The sequence below is a fragment of the Ictidomys tridecemlineatus genome, chromosome 4 (genome assembly GCF_052094955.1).
Source record: "Ictidomys tridecemlineatus isolate mIctTri1 chromosome 4, mIctTri1.hap1, whole genome shotgun sequence".
In the NCBI taxonomy this organism is placed as follows: Eukaryota; Metazoa; Chordata; class Mammalia; order Rodentia; family Sciuridae; genus Ictidomys; species Ictidomys tridecemlineatus.
Genome location: NC_135480.1, coordinates 2038365 through 2061976, shown reverse-complemented (window position 1 = coordinate 2061976; position 23612 = coordinate 2038365). Strand labels below are relative to the sequence as shown.

At 42.4% G+C, this 23612-nt stretch overlaps 1 protein-coding gene across 27 annotated transcripts in view; it reads right to left on the bottom strand.

Annotated features, from left to right (window-relative positions):
- LOC110597052 (uncharacterized) overlaps nucleotides 1-23612 on the bottom strand; it is a 268944-nt gene that overhangs the window by 50572 nt on the left and 194760 nt on the right. For 20 of the 27 annotated variants that reach the window (XR_013437304.1, XR_013437306.1, XR_013437303.1 and 17 more), the window contains one exon: nucleotides 168-8057. The gene's annotated coding sequence lies outside the window, so the exon portion shown is untranslated. The remainder of the gene's footprint in view (nucleotides 1-167; nucleotides 8058-23612) is intronic. The other 7 variants (XR_013437294.1, XR_013437297.1, XR_013437305.1 and 4 more) reach the window with 7 other exon arrangements.

Sequence of the window (23612 nt, the reverse complement as noted above, 5' to 3'; positions counted from 1 at the left end):
CTAATGATAGATAAGAACAAGTTCACTTTGACCAGCTTGATCTTGAATACCTAACAAATACACTTAAAATGAAAACAGAGGTCATTCCAATAAAAAAAAATTTTATAAAAATCAGGTGGCATTAAGTAGCTTAACTAAATGTTGTGTTTACATTCTTGATAACTGACCAGGTTAAAGATTTACATTCCCAAATTTAGCTTTGTCCTCTCTGTCCTTTTAGGCCTTATTATGAGGACAGCTTCTCAGTCTGACTCCTCCTCATGAGAGATTATTGATTTCTAGCATCTTCATGATATTCATTGACATGTTCCAGATGATGAGACATTTATCTTGTATTAATCTCATATCAGCACTCATGTCTTTATGTTTCTTTCATAGACACACCCATGTTTTGAGAAGTCTCATGATTAAACACTCAAAGTCACTCCAGGTGAACTGGGAGACATGAAGTAACCACACAGAGGCAAAGAAATATCTGTTTCTTGAGAAATATCTTTTTCTTTGGGTTCTGTGATGGCTCCTGCAACCTTGGGGTCTGTGGAAAGAGAGAGAGGAGCACAGGTTGAACCCTTTCATTGGGAAGAAGCCATTCAAATGAGACAAGGGGTAGGATTACAAGGGAACAGGTGAGTGTAGCTCAACTGCTTCCACGTGGGCACCTTAACTTAAGGTTGCCCATGTGAATTTCCAGGGACAACAAAGAAAACACAGACTCACACTTTACCTTTAATCAAGCTTCAGGATGGTTTCTTCATTCTCTACCTCAGGCTCCTCAAATGGGAGAGCAAGAGAAAGTCATGAGGGGCAGGTGAGAGAGAGTGAGCATTTCGGGTATGGAATTTTTATTGAGGGACCCTTATTCTTAGAAAGTTCCATTCAAAAAAGGTCAGAAGTGGCAGGGTTACAAAGGACAAGTGAGTTTAATTTGACCCAAAGAGCCATGAACTGAGAGGCCTACATCGGAAGACCTGCCTTCAAACTTCCAGGACCAGGGCAATGTCCAGGTCACTACAATATGCAGTGCCTGTCAAAGCCTCTCCCCTCCAAGATAGAAGGCATAAATCATTCTTTTTTCTTTGAGTTCATAGAGAGTGGTTTTGTCTCACTTTTTTTCTTAGATGAGTCAGAGGTTATATGGTTTACCACAAAAGCAAAAGTAACATCACAAAGTCTTTTGCCAAACTTAGCTTTTACAAGACCCAATAACAGGAAATAGGAAGTCTAACCACATTTGGGTTTTTTTTTTTTGCAGAATTTTTTTCTGAGATTCTCTTAATAAGAACACATATGTTGAAGGTACCTGTAGAAGCTTAATTAAGGTTCTTTGGTGGAGGAGGGGTAGCCACTACACTCAGGAACTTCACACAGTTTCAATAGGTCTTATTGATTTTTCCTGGGGCCCATACAGCTTCAGAGCCATCCTCAGAGTCCTCTTTGTCTTCAGGATCTTTTACATGTTCTCCATGAGGCTCAGTGCTATTCTCAGAGTGTCAGTTTTGCCCAGTGCTTCTTCCAGCCTCAGAGCAAGTCTCTGAAAATTCCCAAAGGAATCACTGGGTTCAGGCTCAGGGATTTCTCCATAAATCCAAGGGCCTTGCCCAGGGTCTCTGTGGAGCTAAGTGCCATTCCCACCATCACAGTGGTGCTCAGCATCTTCCTCAGAGGTTGACTGTGTGTCAGGGCCTTCCCAGGGGTCTTAGTGCAGCCTAGGGCCTACCCTACTATTAGTGGCTTAAAGAACTCTGCACATTATCTAGTGGAACTTAGATTCTTCCAGAGTATCCTGTGTAAAGAATGGCCTTCCCCAGTTTCTCAGTGGGGAATAATATCTTGCCCAGTGTGCCATTAAAACTCAGGGAGAATAAGAAATTATACCTATTTGATTCAAATGTATGATATGTCAAAATCATTGTATTGTCATGTGCAATTAATAAAAAATGAAAACAAAAAAAAATTCATGGAGATTCCTATTGTCTCTGTAGTGCTGGGGTCTTCTGCAGTGTCAGTGGATTTTGGGTCACCACATGTCGTATTAGTGTAAGCTCAGGGCTTTCTCTAGGGTCTCAGTGTGGCTCAGTGCTTACCCCAATGGCTTACAGGGGCTCAGGGAGTCTTTCAGTTTATTTATTTATTTATTTATTTATTTATTTATTTATTTATTTATTTATTTATTTATTTATTTATTTATTGTCCCTGGGTCTTCCATGAGGCTAAAGGCCTTAAACAGCTTCTCAGTGGTGTTTGGGGACTTCTTTAGCATCTAAGTTGAGTTGTTTTAGTCAGCTTTTTTGCTGGTTTAATGTGAGGACCTGAACAAAACAACTGTGGAGGAGGAAAAGATTATTTGAAGGTGCAAAGTTTTAGAGGTCTTAGTGCAGAGAAGACTGGCTCCACTCCTCAGGGCTCAAGGTGGAGCAGAAATCATGATGGAAGAGTGGAGCAGCTCACAGGAAGAATAGGAAGGAGAGAGAGAAAATTCCACTCACAAGATACAAAATATATACCCCAGGCTGGTTCTATAGCTCAGTGGCAGAGTGCTTGCCTTACACACATGAGGTACTGAGTTCGACCCTTAGCACCATATAAAAAATAAAATAAAGACATGCTGTCATCTACAACTACAAAAAATAAAAATAAAATAAATTATATACCCCAAAGAAATGCCCCCAATGTCCTACCTCCCCAGTCACACCCTACCAGCCTTCAGTTATTACTCAGTTAATTCCTATCAGGCAATTAACTCACTTATTGAAGTAATGCTCTTAGGACCTAATCATTTCTTCTCTGAACCTATTTGCATTGTCTCACATGTGAGCTTTTGGGGAACACCCCACATTCTAAACCTAACATTCCACACCTGGCCCCCAAAAGCTCACAACCATCTCACAATGCAAAGTACAGTTTGTTCATTCCCAAGAGTCTCCAGGATCTCAACAGTTCCAAGACTGCTCAGAGTTCAAGTCCAAAGTCTTCTCTGAGGCTCAATACAATCTTTCATTGTGAGCTTCTGTAAAATTAAAAGCAATTTACAATTACCCAATATATAATGGGTACAAAGTAAACATTTTCACTCAAAAAATTAGGGGAATAGAGAGAAGGGATAGGATCAGAGCAAGACCAAACTCCACCTGGTCAAACAGGTCCTCTAGTTCTGTGTCCACATCTGAAACACGTGGCATCATGATGTTCTTCCCAAAGGTCTTGTGTCTCCCTGCCCCTGTGGCCTTGTTGCTTATAGCCCAAGTGGTTGTTCTGTGGGCTTGTCTCTGCTCAATTCCTGCAGCTTTCCAAGAATGATGTCCATGTTACTGGCATTTCTTAATGAGGAGGTTTGTCTCCACTGCAGCTTCAGTTTCCTCCTCATATCTGCAGGCTTTGACTTCTCAGGTGCCTGCAGGGACTCCAATCCTGTTGCACTTTGTCTGGTTTCCAGGCCTTCCTTTGAAACCAAGGAAGAACCCTCCATAAATCCCTAACTCCAGCATCCTGCATTCATGCAGAACAAGAACCTCATGATTGGTTCCAAGGACTGCCACCATGTTGAGCAATAACCAAGCCTTCAGGGACCCTGGCTTCAGCAGCCTCTGAGTGTTTGGGTAGCTGAGCCTGTGGAAAACACTCTCTAGGCCCCGTTGGGTGAGAAGGTTTCCCCTCTTGTTTCTCACCTTTACTCCCAGGAGCTTGGAGTGTAGACTTGCCAGAATTTGGGAAGCCCTTAAACCATTTTTCTTGTTGTCTCTGTTCAAAGTCTTTAGCATTTTTGTAGTGGCGGTAAGAGTTTAGCAACTGAAACTTCCTTAGCCTTAGTTTTATGAACTCTCAAGTTAACTTTTTCCAAATATTTCTGCTCTGCTTTCTTCTCCTGAATATTACAATAAATTTGGCTAAAAGGTGCCAGCAATATCTCTGTCATGGTCTGAATGCTATGCTTCCTAGACATTTCTTCCATCACATAAGGAAGTCACTTCTGGGGCTAGGTTGTGGCTCAGTGGCAGAGCACTCACCTACCATGTGTGAGGCACTAGATTCAATCCTCAGCACTGCATCAATAAGAAATAAATAAAAATAAATTATTGTGTTCATCTACAACTAAGAAAAAAATCCATCACTTCTAAAATTAGCCCCATTGAAAGTCTCAGGGCCTGGGCAAAATGCAGATACTTCTCAACCAGAACATAACAAGAATGGCCTCAACTTTAAATTCCAATAAATTTCTCCATTTTAAAACCCTCTTGAGCCTGGTCTTCACTGACCGGTGTCCTATTGCCATTCTGGTCTTCTGAGCTCCCACCAGAATCAGCCATTAATCTCTACTTACAACAATCTAAAGCATTTTCCATCTGCACTGCTACACATCTCAATATTCCTCCCACCATTCCCAAAAAGCTCAAAATGCTTATTAAACATGAGTGAAGCCCCTGGCAGGCTGTCCTCATAAGAGGAACACCAAGATCATCAGGGTGGAGACCACCAGACCAGATGTTTCTGACCACAGGGTAAATGATGTCACTGAGAAATATGGGGGTGGCTGATAGGGATTTAAAGGGTGGTTGAAGCCTCAAAATTTTGTATAAATAATAGAGCAAAAGAACAGGAATTCAGCAGCCGAAACAAGGATGCACTCAAGTTGGAGAGCCTGATGAGGACCTGACATCCCATCACTTGTCATCATTTCCTGAGCCTCTGCATGTTCCTCACCACTCTCAATCTCTACCACCTCATCTGGACCTTGATAAGAGCCACAACTTCTCCCTATGGCTCTCTCCTCAATGGGTCATCCACTCCATACCAGGAAAGCCTGCCTTGGTTCCAGACCTGATCACCAGTTCTGAGTGAAAGTGCATCTGCTGGACTTAAAGCCTAAGGCTTGAAAAAGAATTGTATGTCATTAGACTATTATGATTAAGTGTGTTTTTCAGTGCTTAGAAAAAATCTAGAATTGTTTGCTGTGAATTAATTAATCTAGAATTGTTTGCTGTGAATTCATTATGTTTACTGCAGGGCCGAGCATTAAGAATTGTCATTTCTTGATTAAAAAGATATAAAATAAAATTGCATTGAGTAATTTGAGTAAATAAATCATTGAAAGGGGCAGAAGTGCATGGACATCCTTTATTTCTCCCCTCGACTGCATACATCACAATTTTGCCCCCTCGTGACAATGGTGAAAGAGTGTGGCAGAGGAAACAAAATCACATGGCCAACAGAAAGCAGAAGATAACTCCATTCACCAGATACAAAATATATATCAGAAAGCCATGCTCCAAAAGTCCCAACTCGTCCAGCCACACCTCAACAGCCTTCAGTGACCACTCAGTTAATCCAAGTGAGGGGACTGAATCACTGAGTATGTTGAGGCTCTTAAGACACAATCATTTCTCCTCTGAACCTTCTTGCATTGTCTCATATGTAAAGGTTTGGAGTACACCTTACATCAAAACTATAACAAGAGTTGTGGACCTTTTCCATGGTCTCCTTGTGTCTCTGAGCTTTTTGAGATCAACAATGAAGCTCATGGCTTTCTCATGCTCATTAGTGGCCCTCAGTGCCTTCCACTGAATATCGATAGTACAAAGGATACACTGAAATTCAGTGTGACTCAGAGCAATGTCTCTTGGGTGCAGGACTCTTCCCAAAGTATCACAGGAATTGAAAGATTTTGCACATCTCTAAAGAGCCTCACAGCATTTTATACTGATTCAATGGAGTGTGGTGCCTTTCCCAGAGCATCAGTGTGACAATGGGAAAGTCCCAGAAGTTCAATGACACACTGGTAAGACACTAATCCCCATTGAGTCATTAATGAAGGCCATTAGTTATCTAGAATACTGTAGAAGAATCTAAGCACAACCAGATACTTTGAAGAGTCCTTAAACCTGCTGAAATAGAAAGGAAGACCCTAGTTCTCACTAAGACTCTTGGGAAGGCCCTGATATAAAATCAAATCCTGGGGAAAATGCTGAGCACAACTGTGATGCTGGAAATGGCACTGAGCTCCACAGAGACTCTGGGCAATTCCCTGGGATTCAATAAGAATCTCTGAAAAACCCTACTGTTTGCTTGGGAAAGATTCAGAGACTAACTTTGAGGCTGGGAGAAGCAGTGAGCATCACTGAAATCCCAATAGCACTGAGCCTCATAGAGAAGGTGTTAAAAACCCTTAGAGAAGGGGACTCTGAGAATAGCTCTGAAACTCAGTGAGCCCCTAGAGAAAACATTGGCACCTACTGAGAACCTCCAGGAAGGCCCAGAGATCTTACAGACCTTGGGAATGGTGCTGTGCTTCACTGAGTTCTGGAAAGGCAATGAAACCACTGAGATTTTGGGGAAGGCCATGCATACATTGTCAACCTAAGGAAGACCCTGAGCCCTCTAATACTCTGATTTTGAACACTATTGAGTCAACAGTGAATGAACTTGACAACTCTGAGATTTTGTAGAACATTAGCCTATTCTAAAACCTGGGCAATAATCTGAGCACCATGAAGACCCATGAGGACCTTTCTAAACATAATTGAAATTCTGGAGAAGTCCTTGGGTCCTCCTGAGGCAGTTGGGTAGGCCCTGATCTTTTTAGATGCTAGGGTTGGCCATGAGATTTACTCATACTAAGAAAATACCAAAGATATGGATACATTGAAGAAAAATCTTGACATCATGAAGGCTCAGGGGCAGGCACTATGCATGACTGTGAATGGGGCAATGTTGCTAAGCTCCAATGACTGCATGAGAAGGCAAAGAACTAGTAAAACATTGAAGAACCTGGTGCACCCATCTATGACACTATGGAAGGTCCTGAGACTTAAGGAAACAAAAGGAGAAGGAAGCAGGATGCAGAGGCAAAATGGCTGCTTGTCTAAGCAGCTGTCTTTATTTATACCATTAGCTTACATTAGCTCACTGCACCATTAGTACATTAGGTGTTCTGGCCGAGCATGCATTAGTTATCATAATAGTGTCTGGGAGAAACTGCAGAATGTTCCAGCTGTGGGAAACAAGACAACTCTCCAGGAGTTTGCTCATCAGAGACACTTACTATTTACTACATTTCCACAGTCACACACTTGTAGCTTCTTCTTCTTTCTGTTTTGTGTGGCCTTTTAGAGGGATAACATTTGGGGTTTATTTTTTGTTTTGTTTTGTTTTGTTTTTCAACATTGGTGGAGAAAAAAATAGGGTAGGCTTTGACAATAACAACAACAACAAAAAAAATCCCAGTATTAGTAAACACTCACCTGTGACCAGTGATTAGTTGTTTAATCCAATATATCTAAACTTCCATAATCCTGGATCTTTTTAATGATGTCTATAAGGTAATATAACTCTTTTGAACTGGAGGTACTATTCTCACTTAAATTAAAGCAACATATATATTTAAGATTATTATAGCCTTTATGATGTAACACTAATAAATAATCATTTGCAGCCCAATTGTGAAGAATGACTTGATAATTTTTGTGCTTCATTTAGCATATTGATTTCCATAGAGTTATAATACATATTTTTCATCATATAACAGGCCAATTTCATAGTTTGTTTGTAAGCCTGACATTCAATCCAATGAGTACAAAATTATTCAAAAGCATAGGACATATATGAAGGGGCATATAGTTTAAAAATTGATACATTTTTAAATGTATTTGCTCATAATGGCAAAGCAGAGTAATAAATGAGAAATGCAAGCAAGTACCTTTTCAGACCTGTGGGCACTAGCTCAAATAAACCCAGAATGAGTATTAATGAAAACATGGAGAAAGGAAAAAGAATAAAACTACTTTCTGGGTACCAAGAGCAACAAGAACTTACTTCTGCCAGCAAAGCAGCAAGGTCTGCATTATATATGGCATGTCCAGCCTTGTAAAATAAATAGGAGAGGTCAGCCCAATGACATCGTTGAGCATCAGATAGGTAATTTCCCATAGCTTACCAATGGGGATCAGTACCAGCTGATGAAAGTCATGCATCAGCCTGCTCCAGGTGATAAGCTACTCCCTTCCCCATTAATACATCCAGAAGGGTCCCTGTTTCAGATGTTCAGGCACCACATTGGGCATCAGCTGTAAGAAAACAAATGAAAATGAAAGCAAGATGCAGACATGAAATGGTTGCTTGTCTAAGCAGCTGTCTTTACTTATACCATTAGGTTAGAGTAGCTCACTGGCACCATTGGTACATTGTTGTTCATTATATCACTATGTCGGATATACTGGGTTATAATGTAAAGTGTTCTTGTTAATGGTCAGATAGGAGTTCTGGCCAAGCATGCATTAGTTATCTTAATATTTTCTGGGAGAAAATGCAGAATTCCAGCAGTGAGAAATAAGGCACCTAGTATTCTCTGGGAGTTTGCTCACCAGAAAAATTTTCTGTCTTTACATTTCCACAGTAAGAACACTTACATGAGACTCAGCAAGAATCTTTAGAGGCACTAGGTCTGTAGTGAAAATTTCTGACATTTACTGAGACCTTGGCATAATCCTGAATCCAGTGTGTCCTTGGGGAATTATCTAGCCTCATTGAGACTCTGGCAAGAGCACTAGACATGACTGAGACACTGCAAAGGCCCCGTGAAAAAGTGAAAGCTTGGTAATGGCCATTTCCACTCCCATCCAGAGTGGGAGGCTGAACTAAGGTCACTTGGGTAAATTGCAGTGATGCAAAATAAAATGCAGACACAAATTACCTTTATACAAGCTTAAGTATGGCTTTCCCTAGCTCTCAGCCTCAAACTCCCCAAAAGGGAGAGCAAGAGAAAATTATAAGAGGCTGAAGAGAGAGAGGGAAGCAGATTTGGAAGTGGATTTTATTTTTGGGGATGCTTTTCTTAGGAAGTTCTGTCCAAAAAAGGGTAGAAGGACTAGGACTGCAAGGGAGCAGGTGAGTGTACCTCAACCCCAGCGGATACCACGACACCTGAAGCTATGTCTTGCTATCTGAGGAGGGACAACACTCAAGTCACTATGAAATGTAGTAACTGGTCAGAGCCCCCTGTCTCAGGACTGGAAGGTGTCTCCATTCAGTGTGACTTCCCACAGGTCATAAGTCCCTCTAAGGCCCTGGGTAAAACCAATAGCTACTTGAAAACCTGGGGAATATCCTGAACCTCACTGAGATGCTAGAGATGTTCAAGAACATGCCAAGGGAAGAAAGGATAACACTAAACTCATGGGAATAACTCATATCATGATTGTTTTATTGACACTTATTGAGACCCTTGGCAAGGCCCTACAATCCATGAAATCAGTACAAGAGACTGAGCCTCATTAGGGACCTTGAGAATCCCTGAAACCCAATGGTACATTGAAAAAAGAACAGAACACAACTTAGAAACCTTGGAAGCCCTGAAACCCAAGAGACACTTTTGAAGACCTTCAGATTGTACAAACCCATGAAAATGATCTGAACACACATGAAATATGGTGGACTACCCTGAGCCACAGTGAAATCCTGGGAAAGGTCCTGAGACCTACTGATATCTTGCGGAAAGTACTGAGGCCCACAAAAAAAAATATGGAAAAGCCATGAAACACACTATTGTCTTGGAAAGCACTGGAACACAAAATAACTGGGAAAAATCTACAATTTAACATAGACACTGCTGGAGGCCCTAAAACCTACTGAGAAGATATTGAAGACCTTTAGCCCAACAGAAGCTCTCTGGGAGAATCTGAAACACAATAATACCTAAGAACCAAAGACGATGCTAGAGGATGCCCTGAGCCAGTATAAGCCAATTTGGAAAGCACTGAATCAGACTAAGATTCTGGAGTAAGCCCTAAGTTTATACTCAGAAATGTGGGATGGTCCTGTGTGCTGGTCACACAGAAGGAAAAACCCAGAGCTCCACTATATCCCTAAGTTTCAATGGCACACTGAGCAAGGTACTATTTGCCTTTGAGACACTAGAGAAGGCCAATATTTATACAGAATACTGTGAGAGACTCTAAGCACCACTTGATATTTTGCAGAGTTCTTAAACCCATTGAAATAATAGGCTAAAGCCCTAGACCTATTCAAGCCTCTTGGGAAGACTCTTACACAAAATCACACTCTGGGGAAGATGCTGAGGAGCACTGTGATATAGAAAATGGCATTGAGCTCCACACAGATCCTGGGCAAAGCCTGGGATTCAGCAAAAAAAAAAAAAAAAAAAAAAAAAAAACCTGAAAAACCCTAAAAGCACAATTTTGTTAGGAGCAACTTAGAACCTACCTCCAAGTCTAGGAGAAGTGGTGAGCATTACTGAGACTCTAAGAATAAAATGAGCCTAATGGAGAAGCTGGAAAAGAACCTGAAATCAAAAAGCCTCAGAATGGATATGAAACTCAGTGAGCCTTTAAACAAGGTAATGTGACCTATTTAGAGCCTCAGGAAACCCCAGGTACATGGTGACATTGGGAACAGAGCTGAGATGCACAGAGATCCCAGTTTAAAAAAAGAAAGAAAGAAAAAGAAAAAGAAAAGAAAATGAGACCACTAAGACTCTTGAGAATGTTGTGCATATGATTGTCAACCTAAGAAAGGCCCTTGGATTTCTAAAGACTCTGAAGAAGATTTTGAATATCATTGAGGGAACTGTGAATGAGCTTAAACATTCAGAAATTCTTACTGAGGACTTTAGCCTCTTTTAAGCACTGGGAAATATTTTGATCACCACAAACACCAGGTCAAACTTGCTAAATAAGATTGAAATTCTGGGGAAAGCTTCTAGCCCTCCTGAGACTCTAAGGTAGGACTGAGCCCCACTGACACTGGAAAAAAAACATGAAACCTCTAATGCCCTGAAGAAGGCCTGCAGGATCACTAAGACTCTGGGGCAAGCCCTGATCACCTGCAGAACCTGGGAATAATATAATTTTTGTGAGTGGCCGGAAGATTGTGAACCCCCTAAGATACGAGAGAAGGCCCTGACACCACTGTGACCCTGGGGAATGCCCTGAGACTCAGTAACTATTAAATATAGAAAAAGAAATACCCACAAATACTGAGACCTAGGAAAAGAAATAACAAAGAAAGCCATACACTGATGACTTTCCTCTCTCCCATGAAAAATCCTTTCCAGACACTGACCACAAGAAAGGAGAAAGAGTTGCAGCAAACCTAGAAGTGATAGTCTCTAGAAAACATTGATTTTGTTTAATACAAATTTTCTCCCAGTCCTGGCCACCAATACTTCAGCACAAGGATTCAAATCCCTGAATGCCCACACTGACATGCTCACTAAATCACCCATGACCTATATAAGCCCTTTTTCCTCCTTTGTAGCTCATGTTCCACCAGTAAATTGGGTGCATTTTCATTGGAGAAGTTCTGTTCCTGAATGAGGGCAAAAATGATCTGGAAAGTTTGCCTCTACATAGTCTCTTTGTTCTAAGAGTAAGAAACTAGTTTAGTCCTGAGCAACACTGTGATCCTGGGTATGACAATGAAATCCTATGACAATATGGGGAAGGTGCTAAGATATTTCTGAGACCATGGCAGATACCCCGAATCTACTGTGTCCTTGGGGAATTATCTAGTCCAAGCTAACCCTTTGGAAATAGCACTGAACTTGACCGAGACCCTGAAAAAGTCCCTGAGAAAAATGCAGAGACTGATCATGGCCATGAGTTCCACAGAGGCCCTGGGAAAAGTCTTTGGCTCTTTGAAAACCTGAAAAACAACCTGAACCACACTAGTAAGCTGGGAATGTCTAATGGCAGAACTTAATGCATTATGAAAAGAAGAAAAACACTAAGACTCTGGGGGAACAGTCTGAGCCCGACTGTAATGGAGGAGACCATGAAATGCACTGAGACTCTGGGCAAGGATTCACAATCCACTGAATTAATACTAGAGCTCTCTAGTACTAAGCATCTTTAGTGACCTGAAAAGTCCTGAATTCCAGTGATAACACTTGGAAAAGTTTTGAGCACTAGTGAAGGCCCTGAATATCAAGAGACACTCGTGAAGGCCTTTGAATCACACAAACTCATGAAAAGCATTGGAACACCCCAGAAATGCTATATAACACCTTAGTTACAATGAAACCCTGGAGATTATCCTGAGAACTGCAGATGCCCTATGGAAGTCATTGAGACCCAATAGAGAACATGAGAGGGCAATTAGCTTTATTGTTGAGCTGGAAAATCACTGACAACAAGGAGACCATGAGCAAGACCCCAATGCCAATGACCCTGGTGAAGGCCCTCAACACCACTGTAATGCTATTTATTGAAGAGCATTAATATGAGATCCAATTATACCTGAGATCTTCGAAAAGACCAAGAGTATCCCCTGAGCCTGTGGAAGTCATTGGGGAAAGCACTGAGCCAGACTGAGACCCTGCAGAAAGCCCTGAGCTTACCCTAAGAAACATGGAGTAGCCCTGAGTGCCACTGACACAGTGGGAAAATCCCTGAGCAATGGGAATAACAGTGACAATGGGAATATCTCTCAGTTATAATGACACACTGGCAAGCTCTATTCCCCAATAAGACACTAGGGAAGGCCATTATTTCCCAAAATATGGTGTAAAAATATGAGCACCAATAGATATTGCACAGAGTACATATATACACTGATATAGTACTATAGGTTGCACGCCACACTATTGTACTTGGAAAGGCCTTACAAACAGTTCAACACTGTGGCAGATGCAGAGCACAACTGTGATGCTGGGAATGGCACTTAGCTTCACAGAGATCTTGGTCAAGGTCCTAAGTTGCATTGAAAAAACCTGTTTGGCCGTAAACAGTGTTTTGCTTGGGGAGATTCAGCACCTCGCTCCAAAGCTAGAAGAAGCACTGAGCATCATGAAAACACTGAGACTAGCACTGAGCCTCAGGGACAACCTGTAAAAGACTGAAATAATTGGATACTGAGCTTAGTTCTGAAACTTGATGTTCCACTACAAATGGTAATAAGACCTTTTGAGAACCATGGGAAGGCCCTGAGCACATGAAATTGTGAGTGATGCTGCTCTACATGGAACATCTGGAACAGAAATGAGACCAATAACTCTTGGACAGGTTGTACATACATCTGTAAAACTAAGTAAGGGCCTTGGCTTTCCAAAAATTCTGAAGATCATTTAGATCACCTTTGAAAATTACAAATCTGAGACTCTTGTTGAAGCTTTGAGCCTCTTCTAAACACTGGGTAATATTATATAGACCATGAATAACATGTAGAACTGTCTAAACAAATTTTTGGGAAGGCCTTGAGCCCTCCTCAGACTCTAGCACAGGCAGTGATCATCAGTGTTTCCTGGGAAGACTAGCATCACTGAGTGCCTAGGAGGCAGTTACACCACAAATACTCTGCAGAAGGCCCTGGAGATCACTGTAATCCTGGGGAATGCCCTGGGACAAAGACTCTGGGAAGGATCTGAGCAACACTGTGACCCAGAGAATGGCAATGAACTCCACTGAGAGCCTGGGAAAAGTGCTGAGATTTACTGAGACACTGACAAAAACTCTGAATGTCAGGAGACTTTTTTTAAGGCCTTTAAATCACACGAACTCATAGAAAACCCCTGAAATTCTATGGATGGTTGTGAGTCATGTGAAAATCCTAGAGATATTCCTGAAAACTACAGATACATTGTGGAAGACTCTGAGGCACACTAAGAACATGGGAAAGCCATAAGCTTCATCATAGAGCTGAAAAAACACTGGGACATAAGGAGACACTGGGAAAGGTCCACAACCCCATTTTGATGATGGAGAGGCCATGAACTCTACGGACTATCTATTAATTGAAGATTGTCAGCCTCTCAAAAGATATGAGCCAAAAAATCTGAAAGTTAATCATACCTAAGTTCTCACAAAAGACCCTAGAGAATTCCCTGAGTCCCTGTAAGACATTAGAAAACCAATTATGCACATGTAAACCCTAGAGAAAGAAGTGAGTTCACAGTAATAAACATGGGGTAGCCCTGACTGCTGCTGACACAGTGGGGAAGGTCCTAAGCACCACTATGACAATGGAATATCTCTCTGTTAAAATGACACACTACAATAGGCTCCCTTCCCTAGTGAAACCTCAGGAAAGTCCATTATTTTCCCAGTATACTGAGGAATCATGAAAAAAGGTCCTGATTAGGGTTTTATTATCTTGAACACAATTGAGACAATATTGATTAAAACTAATGGAGCTGAGACTCTTATTTAAGGCTTCGGCCTCTCCTACACACTGGGCCATATTCCAAGCACTAGGAAGACCATTTGGACCTTTCTAAACATGACTGAAAATGTGGGGAAGGCCTTGAGCCCTCCTAAGACTCTAGGTTAGGCTCTGAGACCCACTGACATTGGAAAAGACCAGATCCCCTCTGATACCTGAGTGTCACTAAGACTCTGGGGTAGGAACTGATCATCACTGTTACCTGGGAAGACTATAGCTTCTGTGAGGCCTTGTGAAGGCAAAGATACCATTAAGATTCTGCAGAAGGTCCTGGGCACAATTGTGACTGCGGGGAATGCCCTGAGCCTCAGTAAAACTCTGGTCTGACCATGAGCAACCCTGTGATGCTGGAAATGACAATAAATTCCACTGGAAAACTGGGAAGTGTGCTGAGATTTACTGATTACCTGGCAAAAACTCTAAATTTATTGTTTCCTTTGGGAATTATCTAAGCCCTGGTGAAACTCTGGGAATAGCACTAAACATGACTGAGACACTGCAAAAGGTCCTGAGTAAAACTGAGTGCCTGGAAATGCCCATGAGTTCCACTGAGGCAATAGGCAAAGCCTTTGGCTCTTTGAAAACCTAGGAAGCATCCTACACCACACTGATACTATGGGAATGTTCAGTAGCTCAACTGAATGCACGAGGAAGGGAAAGAGAACACTAAGACCTGGGGGAATTCTCAGACACAGCACTAAGCCTGGAGGAGGGAAAGCACAGAGCTAGACTGAGACTCTGGAGAAAACCCTGAGCTTACACTAGCAGACATGGGGTAGCCCTGAGTGTTGCTGCCATGGTGGGGTAGGCCCTGAGTATCACTATGACAAAGGGAATATCCCTGATTTTCAACAGCACACTTGGCAAGGCTGTATTTTTCAATGAGACACTATGGAAGGGGACCCGAGTGCTGAGGAAGAATTTAACACTACTAGATATACCACAGAGTTCTGAAATCCACTGAAATGGTGTGTAGGTCTCAATACAATAATGGAGAAAACCCTCATACACAATCAAACTTTTGAGAGATGTGGAGCACAAGTGTGATACTGGGAATGGCACTTAGCTCCACAGAAACCTTGGGCAAAGCCTTGGTATTCATTGAAAAGTCCTTAATGGATTGAACAAAATGTATTGTTTTGGAAATATTCAAGCCACACTCCAAAGCTGGGAAGAGCACTGAGAGACTTGAGGTGACCAGGAGATTTTGAAATTTTGAGAATAGAACTGAGCCTCATGAACAACCTGAAAAAGACCCAGAAATAAATAAGAAACCCTGAGGTTGGGTCTGAAAAAGTGTTCACCTGCAAAAGATCATGAGACCTATTGAGACTCTTGGAAAGCTCCTGAGCAAAGAGTAAACTGTGACTGTTGCTGCTCTGCTTGGACAGGGAAGGAGACCACTAAGACTCTTGGGAAGGTTATGCAGACACCTGTCTGGAAGGGCCTTTTTTCTTCCTAGAAATCTGCAGATATTTGAACACAATTGAGACAAGAATAAAATTAATGAATCTCTTGTTGAAATTTTGAGCCATATCTAAAGACTGGGTAAAACTCCAAAAACCATGAAGACCATGTGGACATTTCTAAACAAATTGAAATTCTTCAGAATGCCTAGAGCCCTCCTGAGACTCTAGGGTAGATCCTGAGGCCCACGGACACTGGGTAATACTCTGAGCCCCTCTGATACTCTGACTGTTAGTAACTCTGGGATAGGCCCTGATCATCAGTGTAACCTGGAAAGACTGTACATTCACTGGGAGCCTGGGCAGCCAATGACACCACTAAATGTTAAAGAAAACCCTGGGTACCACTGTGAACCTGGGAATGCTCTGAGAATAACTCAGTTTCTGGGCTTACCATGAGGAATTATGTGACCTAAGGAATGGCAATGGACTTCACTGAGAACCTTGGAAAGATGCTCATAATCACTGAGACCCAGGCAAAAACTCAGACACAAATGAATCTGTGGGGAACTACCAAAGCCTTGGTGAGACACTTGAAATAGCCCTGAACATGACTGAGACACTGAAAATGGCCATAATAAAAACTGAGATCCTGATGATGGGCATAAGTTCCACTAAGGCCCTAAGCAAGTCCATTGGCTCTTTGAAAACTTGAAGAACATCCTGAACCACACTGAGATGCTGGGAATGTCCAAGAGCTCAACTGAATACACAGGGAAGAAAAGGAGAAGTCTAAAGCTCTGGGGGAACACCTTGAGCCAGACTCTCGGACTGGAGAAGACCATAGAACCCACTGACATGCTAGGTTGGGACCCAAAATCCACTGAAAAAGTACCAGTGTTTATGAGTCTCCATATAGTTCTGAAAAAGTCCTAAATTCCAGTGATACTCTGGGAAAAAACATGTACACTAATTAGAAATCAAAGAAGGTCCAGAGAGCCAAAAGACACTTCTGAAGCCCCTTGAATCACATTAACTCATGAAAAGCATCTGCACTCCAATAAAATACTATGGACAGACCTGAGTCTCACTGAATTCCTGGAGATTGTCCTGAGAACTACAGATACATGGTGGGAGGCATTGATACCCACTAAAGAACATGAGAAAGCCATGAACTTCATTGTTGATATTGAAAAGCACTGAGACACAAGGATATCCTGGGAAAGACCCACAGTCCCACTTAGACCCTGGTGGAGGGCTTGAACACCACTATAACCCTATTGAAGGCCTTTTGCCTCACAGAAGTTCTGGGGAAGAATCTGGGACCTGTCAACCTAAGGTGTGGTCCTTCACCTTTCTAAAATCTGAAGAATATTTTGAACACCATTGAGACAACAATGAGTAAAATTAACAACTCTGACACTCTTGGTGAAGCCTCTTCTAAACAATGAGTAATATTTCACACATCATGAACGCACTCTGAAACATTCCAAACATAACTGAAATTCGGGGGAAGGCCTTGAGCCTTCAAGAGAAAGGGGCAAAAAATCTCAACTGGATGCAGAAGGAAGGAAATGAGAACATGGAGACACTTTGGGAACAACATGAGCATGACTGTCAGATAGGAGGAGACCATGAAACCCACTGACATCCTGAGCTAGGACCCACAATCCACTAAATCCATACCAGAGTCCATGAGCCTTCTTAGTAACCTAAAAAAGTCCTCAATTCCTAAACAACAATTAGAAACAAGTGAAGACCCTCAATGCCAAAAGACACCTTTGAAGGCCTTTGAAGGCCTTTGAATCACACAAACTCAAGGAAAGTATCTGTAGACATCTGAAAGTCTCTGTTCAGACCTGAGTCACATGGAAATCCTGGAGATTTTGATGAGAACTACAGATACACTGTGGAAGGCCTTTAAGTCCACTAAAGAACATGGAAAAGCCATGAGCTTTATCGTTCAGCTTGAAAAACACTGAAACAGAAGGACACCCTGGAAAAGTTACACAATCCCACTTAGACTCTGGTGGAAGTCCTCAACTCCACTGTAATATACTGAAGACCTTTAGCATCACAGAAGCTTGGGGAAATAATTTGAGACTCAATAATATCTGAAATATCAAAAAAAAAGACCCTAGAAAATACCCTAATCCCATGTAAGTTATTGGGGAGAGCACTGGGCCAGACTATGACCTGGGAGAAAGCCCTGAAATACTAGTAATAAATATGGGGTAGCCCTGGTGCCAGTGAAACAGTAAGGAATGCCCTGAGCACCATTATAAAAGAGGGAATATCTCTGTGTTACAACGCCACACTGGGCAATGCTGCATTCCTCAGTGAGATATTAGCAAAACCATCTCCCCCTCCCAAATGCGGTGGAAGAATTAAAGTACCACTAAATATTGTGCAGAGTTCTTAATCCAGTGAAATAGCTAGGGTAGGTCTTAGGCCTCACCAAGATTCTTGGGAAGACTGAGATACTCAGTCAAATTCTGAGGAGGATGCTAAGCATCTTCATTTGCAGCTGTGAAGCTGTAAATGTCACATACCTTCACAGAGACACTGGGCAAGTTATTGGCTTTCATTAAAATTCCCTGAATGCCCCTGAATCCAGTGTTTCCTTGGGAACATTTAGAGACTTCTTTGAGACTGAAAAAAACACTGAGCATCCTGGAGATTTTGAGAATAGCTCTGAGCCTCATTCACAAACTGTAAAAATTATGAAACAATAGACACTCTGAGTTTGGCTCTGAAACATAGTGTTCTTCTGCAAAAAGCACTGACACCAACTGAGAATCTTAAAAAGACCCTGAGCACATGGTGAAATTGTGAATGGTGCAGATCTGTACTGAGAACCTGGGAAGACACTGAGATTACTAAGACTTTGGGAATGTTGTGCACACATCTAACAACCTAAGGAAGGGCCCTTCACCTTCCTAAGAATATGAAGATGATTTTGAACACAATTGAGACCAGAGTGAATGGAATTAACCAATCTGAGAAATTTGTAGAAAGCTTAGCATCTTTTAAACACTGGGCAGCATTTTATGTGCCATGATAACAAATGGGCTTTTCTAAACAACAATGAAATTCTGAAGAAGGCTTTGAGCACCCCTGAGAACCTAGGATAGGCCCTGAGGTGCACTGACACTTGGAAAGACCCTGAGACCCTCTGAAACCCTAAGAGTCACAAAGCCTTTGGGGTAGATCCTAATCATCAATGTAAACTGGGAAGACTACAGATTTACTTAGTACCTCAGAAGGCAAAGACACCACGAAGAATCCGCAGAAAACCCTGGGTACCACTGGGACCCTGAGAAATGCCCTGAGACTAGGTAAGGCTCTGTGCATTCCCTGAGAAACTCTGTGACCCTGGAAATGGCAATAAACTCAACTGAGAACATGGGAAATGTGCTGAGATTTACTGAGACCTTAGCAAATACTATGAACCCGTGTGTCTTTAGGGAATTATCTAAGCCCAGATGAGAGTCTGGGAATAGCACTGAACATGACTGAGACTCTACAAAGGCCCCAAGGAAAACTGAAAGCTTGGTAATGGCCATGAGTTCCACTGAATCCCTGGGTAAGACCTTCGGGTCCTTGAATAACTGGGGAACATCATCAAACTCACTGAGGAGGTGGGAATGTCCAAGAGCTCAACTGAATGAATGAGGAAGGAAAGAAGAACACTAAGACTCTGGGGGAACTCTCTGGGCATGACTATGACTAAAGGAGTCCATGAAACCCACTGAGACCCTGGACAAAATCCCCAATCCATGAACCAGTAGCAGAGTCCATGAGCCTCCTTTGTGATCTGTAAAAGCCCTGAATTTCAGTGATACACTGAGAAAATCCCTGAACACCACGAAGAAACCAGTGAAGGCCCTGAATGCCAAAAGACACATTGGAAGACCTTTAAATCACACAAACTCATGGAAACCATCCAAACACTCCTGAAATGTAATGGATATTCCTGAGTTACAATGAATTCCTGAGACTGTTCTGAGAATTACACATAAGCTGTGAAGGCATTGTGGTTCTAGAAAGATAATTGGGAGACCCATGAGCTTCATTGTAGAGCTATAAAAAACATTGAGACACAAAGTCACACTGGGAAAATCTACTACCTCATGTAGTCCATGGTGGAGACCCTGGACATTACTGTAAATAATTACTGCTAATTACTGTGAGGCTTTTAGCCTCACAGAAGCTCCAAGGAAAAATCAGTGAATGTCATACCTGAGGTTTTCAGAAAGGAGCTAGTGACTTCCCTGAGCCCCTGTAAGTCATTGGGGAAAGCACTGAGCCAACTGGAGACTGGGGAGAACCCTGAGCTTACACCAAGAAACACAGGCTAGCCATGAGTGCCCCTGGCACAGAGAAGAAGGCCCTGAGCATGACAATGAAAATGGAAATATGTGTGTGTTATAAGGACCCAGGGGGCAATGTTCTATTTCCCAATGAAACTAGTGAAGGCCATTATTTTCCTAGAATAGTGTAACAGAATCTGAGCACCACTCAATTTTTGTAGAGTTGTAAAGACCACTAAAAGACTAGTATAGTCCCTAGGCCTCACTATGATATTTGGGCAGGCCCTGACACACAGTCAAACACTGAGCAACCTGCTCAGCAGCAGTGTGAAGCTTAAAGTGGACTTAAGCTTAACTGAGAATCTGGGGAAACCCTGTGATTCATAGAGGAACCCTGAATAGCACTGAAACCTGTGTTTCCTTTGGGAGGTTCAGAGCCTGGCTCCAAGGCCAGAAGAAGCCATGAGCATTACTGAGACTCTGAGCCTCATGGAAAATGGGTCAAAGATCCTGAAAGAATAGGAGCCTCTAGGTTGGCTCTAAAACTCAGTGTTCCTCTGCAAAAGCAATGAGACCTAGTTATATGTTTTCAAGGGCCCTGAGCACATGGCACATGGTGAAATTGTAAACAAGGCTGATCTTCACTGAGATACTGGGAAGGCAAGGAGGAAAATAAGACTTTTGGGAAGTTTGTGCACACTTCTATCCATGGAAACAGGACCCTTCACTATTTTCAGAATATAAAGAATGTTTTGAACAGCAATGAGACTACAGTGCATAAAATGAAAGTGAGTTTTTTGTTGAAGGCTTGAGCATTATGTAAACACTGAACAGTATTCCAATCAGTATCATGAAGACCACATGCACCTTTGTAAACAAGACAGAAATCATGTGGAAGGCCCTCATCACTCTTGAGTGTCTAGGGTATGTCTGAAGGCTCACTGACAATGATAAAGACCTGACCCCTCTGAAACCTTCAGTATCACTAAGACTCTGGAATAGGCCCTGATTATCTGCATGACCTGGGAAGATTACAGTATCACTGAAGGTCTGGGAAGGCAATGGAACCACTGACACTCTGCAAAGAAGCCTTGGATACCATTGCAACCCTGAGAAATGCCCTGCAACTCCTTTACACTCTGGGCAGGCCCCTGCAAAAGCAATCAACTCCACTGACAACCTGGGAAAAAGGTGCTGAGATTTACTGAGACTCTGGCAAAGTCTCAGAAACCAATAAGTGTTTGCAAACCTATCTAAGCCCTGGTGAAGCTCTAGGAGTAGCACTGCAAATGATGGAGACATAGCCAAAGGCCCTAAGAAAAATTGAGCATGGTAATTGTTATGAGATCTACTGTGGCCATGGGCAAGTCTTTTCTATTTTGAAATCTGGGGAACATCCTGACCCTCACTGAGATACTGGGGATATCACAAATCTCAACTGGATGCACAGAGAAAATAAGCAGAACATGAAGGCACTGGGAAAACACCCAGAGCATGAGTGTGAGACTGAAGGAGACCAGGAAAGCCATGAGACCCTGGGAAAGGACCCACAGTCCATTAAATTAGTACCAAGTCCAGGAGCCTCCTTATTGACCTGCAAATTCCTGAATTCCAATGAGACACTGCAAAAAATCCTGAACAACAATCAGAACCCTGAGAACCCAAAATGCCAAGAGAAAGTTTTGGATTCAAGCAAGCAAACTTATGGAAAGCTTTGTAATGCAACTGCAATTCCAAAGACAGCTCAGAGTCACAGGGATATCTAGAGATTGTGGTGAAAATAACAAACACACTTTGGAAGGCATTGAGGCCCTTAAAAATACATGGGAGGGTCATGATCATGATATTTAGTGAGAAGAGCATGGAGACACAAAGAAACTCTGGAAAGCTCCACAATCCCTCAAGATCCTGACATGAGCCCTGAACCCCACTGTAAATCTTCCAAAGATATCTAACCACAGAGAAGTTGTAAGGAACAGTTGGAGGCGCAATGACAACTGAGATCTCCAACAAGATCCCAGTGAGTTCCTTTAGTGCCTCCAAGTCATTGGGAATGTAGTGAGCTAGACTGGGACCCTAGAGAAAACCCTGAGCTGATATTAAAAAACAGAGAAGCCCCAAGTACCTGTGATGCAGTGGGCAAGGCCCTGAGCACAACCATGACAATATGAATATGTCTGTGTTACAAGGTCACAAGGCAAGCATACATTTCTCAATAAGATAGTAGTGAATGCTATTATTTTCCCAGAATAAAATAACAGAATCTGAGCACCAATCAATATTTTGTAGAGTTCTAAAACCCAATGGAAGTGTAGCAAAGATGCTAGGCTTCACTACCATATTCAGGCAGGCACTGTTAGACAATCAAACACTGGGTAACATCATGACACCAACTGTGAACCTGAAAATGGAGTTTAGCATCACTGAAAATCTGGGAAAACCCTGGGATTAATTGAGTAACTCTGAATGGAACTGAAGGCAGTGTTTTCTTTGGATGATTCTGAGCCTGGCTCCTAGGCCAGAAGAAGCACTGAGCATCTGGAGACTCTGAAATAGCACTGAGACTCATGAACAACCTGGAAGAAACCTTAAATAATAATTACCTTTTAACTTGGCTCTGAATCATACTGTTCCACTTCAAATTACCATGAGACCTATTGAGAATTTTAGTAAGGTTCTGAGCACATGGTGACATTGTGAATTGTACTGATCTGCACTGAGAGCCTGGGAAGCCAGAAGACACACAAATTATTGGAAAGTTGTGCACACATCTTGCTAGGAGCCACAGCAAAAGTATTACATTCATATGGAAATTAGACTCCTGCTGTTCACCTTGGCCTGTTATGGAACTCAAGTTACGGGACTCCCGGAGAGTTCCCATTGGTTGGGGAAGGATGGTAGGAGGGTTTTCCGGGGGAAGTGCGGGCCCCCGGTTCCGGTAGACACACGTGTGTGGACTGGCTCGCTAGCAGGACGCACCGGACCACTGGCGGCTTTTTTAAAAATAAAACTTTGTTTCTACTTGAATGGCTTGTGTTTTTGTGCCCAGCCGGGTTGTGACATTGCAAGCTGGCGCGCGAGCTAACAGCAGCAGCGTGAGCACCGAGACGCCCAGCAGGAAGGCGGCGAGGCTAAGGCGCGCCTCAGAGCCCGGCAGCCGCACAGCCTGCGGCAACATCTGTCAATGTAAGGAAAAGCCCTTCCCTCAAATGAATAAAGTGGCCTTAAGCTTCTACAAATATGAAGAATATTTCAAACCCCAATGAGACCACAGTGAACAAAATCTATAAATGTGAGATGCTTTGGGAAGACTAGAGCATACTTGAAAAACTGGGAAATAGGTCACTCGGTAGCAGGAAGACTAGGTCAACATCTATAAACAACACAGAAATCACAAGAAAGGCCTAGAGCCCTCTGGAGTGTCTGGGGTAGGCCCTGAGGCACATGACAATGTAAAAGACCCTGAACTTTTCTGAAACTCTCAGTGTCCCTAGGACCCTGAAGTAGGTCCTGATCATGGGAGTAACCTGGGAAGACCAGAGCTTCTTGGGTACCTGGGAAGGCAATGGCACTAAGAAGATTCTACAAAGAAACTTTGAAATCACATTGACCCTGAGAAATGCCCTGAGGCTCACTAAGACTCTTATCTTGACCTGAGACACACTGTGATCTTGGACATGAAATGAAGTCCACTGAAAACCTTAGAAAGGTGCTGAGATTGACTGAA